This window comes from Sinocyclocheilus rhinocerous, unplaced genomic scaffold (genome assembly GCF_001515625.1).
Source record: "Sinocyclocheilus rhinocerous isolate Xijiao unplaced genomic scaffold, SAMN03320098_v1.1 scaffold5714, whole genome shotgun sequence".
NCBI lineage: Eukaryota > Metazoa > Chordata > Actinopteri > Cypriniformes > Cyprinidae > Sinocyclocheilus > Sinocyclocheilus rhinocerous.
The window spans coordinates 38,492-42,449 of NW_015653182.1; positions in this window are offsets into that span (position 1 = coordinate 38,492).

Below are 3,958 nucleotides of genomic sequence, written 5' to 3' on the forward strand. Positions count from 1 at the left end.
CTCCTCCGGTAAGGGGCTTGCTGCTCTTCTTAGCTGCTTATAAAGAAGGTTATTTATGCTCTCCCTGCTCCTATCCATGCTAGGCTGCATGGATGGGCAGGGAGTGTTGCCCAGAACAGAACCATACCCCCAACCTAAAATGTAAGATAATTGTAAGTTATCTTTGACGATAGTGGTCCTGACAGAAATGCAGACATGGTTTTATGTTTACGCGGCGCGATGCAACGCAACACGTAAAAAGACAGTATAAGTCATTATAATCCATAATTATGTCCCCACTGGATGCAACGAATGCCTCGTTTATAATGGGTTTTCATGTTTTTGAATCATCGCTCCAGCCGGACAGGGCATCATCACAGTATGGTAAGGGGCGTAACATTTCCGTCACACGCTTGAGAATAATGTTATTTTTAGCAACATCATATGACCCCTTTAAATTACAAGGGAAGTTGTTGCTACCAGCCAGTACCATCCAGACAATTACTGAGGATTTTCAAAATGCCCATGAAATTGGACTTTCACATTCCTTTATGATCCTAAGTGAGAAACTGAAAGAACTTGGAATCGAAGAGGCCACTATAAGGAACATAATTGATTAAATTAACAGGGCAGATCTTTTTAAGATGTGTAACAGGGACATTTTGAGCACAGACCAAAAAAGGGAAGAGCTTTTATAAAAACAGTTTCAACTATGTTGAGCCTGTGCCTTTTCTTTTTGGCAGTGATGAAAATGGAAAGGAGTGCTTTGCCCAGTATATTCCTATCCATGAGACATTGTCCACACTGTTCAAAAGTGAATCTGTAAGAGAACAATATGTCGCCACACATTTGCAACCAGCAACTGAAAATATCATTCAGGATGTGAGAGAAGGAGAGGGATTTAAGGGCAATGAGCTGTTGAAAAAAGAACCTTCCTCTGTTAGCGTGAGCCTATGTCAAGATGCATTTGAGGTTGTGAACCCAGGTTTTAGCTGTTTATATGACCCTGAAGGACATTTTGCCTCGCAATAGATCCACAATAGATCACATGCAACTTGTCCTCCTATGTAGGGAGAAATATTTTAAATATTTTGGCATGAACAAAGTTTTTGAGCCATGGATCACTGATCTCAAACTTCTAGAGGAGAGAGGTATTTTGACAAATGATGGCAGTGTTGTAAAAGGAGTTTAGTTGCCATTTCAGGAGACAACCTGGGATCACACTGCATTAGGGTTTTTGTCGAAAACTTTAGTCGGACGAGCCATTTCTGATGCTACTGTGAGATCAACAGAAATGCATTTATGAATGAACCATACACTTGTGGGACTTCAAGAACTGCAGAATCCTATCAAAATCATTTGCAAGGTTTAGACACCAGTGATACTGTGTCAGCATGCGGCATCAAGATGGACTCTCCTTTTAACCAGCTTAATTATTTTCATGCTTGCCAGCCAGGGCTTCCGCCATGTCTGGGGCATGACTTGTTTGAGCCGCTGCAAAAAGTTTGGAAACCACTGGGGTAGAGGGATGAGGCGACAAGGCAAGGCAGGGCAGGGCAGGGCAGGGCAGGATCAGGACAAGGCTGACAGGACACGACAGGATACATGCGATGACAAACTGGCACGGGACTGCAAACACAAGGAGAATAAATAGGGAGCAAATGAAGAGGGTAACGAGGGAACACAGGATGAGAGCGCACGGCTCGAGCACTCTCGAAGCCGTGCGCTCACATGAAAACAAGACATGACAGGAGTGTCAAGGCTCTGTCACAAAACAATGAATAACCCTAGACCGAAGTGACAGAACCCTGACAGTAAACTTATTGGGTGTGCTTTTTTAATAACATGTTTTCAAACAATGGCATAGGTCCTCCTTTTAAATCCTCCAAAGGTTGTCCTTTACTACCAAATGTTCTGTAATACATGTTTTCATCACAATGATGCCAGTGAAATTGTGCATAGTTTAAGCTTGTTTATGTCCTCCTTTTAAATCCTCCAAAGGTTGTCCTTTACTACCAAATGTTCTGTAATACATGTTTTCATCACAATGATGCCAGTGAAATTGTGCATAGTTTAAGCTTGTTTATGCTTAAAGTCATTTTATCTCTCATCACACAGTCAAAGTTTAGGTACCCAGAGCTTGCAGTTTTTAGTTGTGGTAAAAAAACAAACAAATGCTATAGAAAAAAAAAATGGTTATCATCCCTGTCTGTACTAAATCCAACTATATAAAAATATTTTGTCTAAACTGTTATTTGTTTCTTAAAAGTCCTAGTTCATTACATTCAGTTCATACCTTCCTTTGTCAATTGCTTGAGACATTTTTTGCTGACTACATGTTTTCTATATAGCTGTAAATAGTTAATTTGTGTTCCCCCCAGTTGGTATATAGTGCAAAGGGTGAGTGTACTTTGTGATTACTGTTTGTGGAAATGTTGGAAAACTTGTAGATGTAATTTAAACAATCCAATCTAATTCATAAATATTCTGCCTTTTCTATAGTTGCTCAATATGGTGTTATCAAGATTGCTCTTTTTCAGACTAAATGTATACTAATAATACTAATATAACTAAATGTTTCTAGGGCAGCAACAGAAAAGTTAACAACTGCAAAGTCACTATATAAACCAGTGGTCCCCAACCTTTTTTCCAGGGGACCCCTATTTTAACATTCAACATTTTTAACAACCCCCAATAATAAAAAATAAATAAATAAAAAGTTAAGTTTAAAAAAAATGCAACAACAGCACAAACATTAAAATAATGACACTAACAATGATGGCTGGATTAAAAAAAGGTTGGGTGACTACAATATAACATGTTATCTAATAAAATGTATTACGTTAAACCTCACTAATCTTAGATTATAGGTATTTTATCTGCTCTGTTAATAATTTTAGATACTTTATTATCCAAATTGTTTAGATATTTTGAATGGACATTAGCTTATTTTCCATAAACCAGTACAAATTTACAACAGTGCATAAAATTCGGTCTACAAGAATTCGGTTTACAAGAATCTGTGAAAATTAAAGATGCCAGTGTGGAAGCTCAATGGGTGCATGCTGCTCCCGCTCTGCATACGCACAGCTTCTGCGCCGCCTCCGCTCTGCTTCTGCTTTACTCTGCTTCTACACAGCATTTTGCGCCCTTAAAGGGCATCGCAGAAAGTGTGTGTGTGTGTGTGGAGGAGCTCAGCCTGACACAGACAACAGGAGAGGCTTCAGCAAGCGTAATAATAGTTTAATAATTTAATATTACTTTAATGATTTAGAGGTGAGATGTTACCCAGTTTCAGTTCCCATCCCTGCAGCGTTTGTGAGTGCCTGATTGCACTGTGCATGTGCAACTCTCCACAGAGATTCTTTAGCCATTTCCATCATCAGCTGCGTGGAAAAAAACAATGCATTTAATTTAGATTTGCTTGCCTGACATGGCATTTTACTTGTTTGGGCAAATGGGCATCTTTCTTTCTCTCTTCATGTAATAATCTGTTCTCGTATTTGTAGGACTTGCAGTAGTTCAACTGGAACTGGTTCCTGTCACCTCTCCAACCCTCGTCCCCAGCTCCTTGAACACTCCTTGCACTGTACCTGTCAGCTCCCCATGCACTCAAGACAACGTTTTGTCTCCCTCCTTGCAGCTTGGCAGACCATGGCATGCAGACTTCCAGGTCAACTGGGATAGGATGCCAGCAACAATTCAAAAGGCAGTAGCAAATAAAACAAGACCATCACCAGGCAATAGAAAAGATATGGTGAAGGCAGTGGTTGATCAGATCGTGGAACATGAACCTAACCCAACCAGAGCAATTTGTCACAATATTGTTCGATACACAGCATTTTGCGCCCTTAAAGGGCATCGCAGAAAGTGTGTGTGTGTGTGGAGGAGCTCAGCCTGACACAGACAACAGGAGAGGCTTCAGCAAGCGTAATAATACTTTAATAATTTAATATTACTTTAATGATTTAGAGGTGAG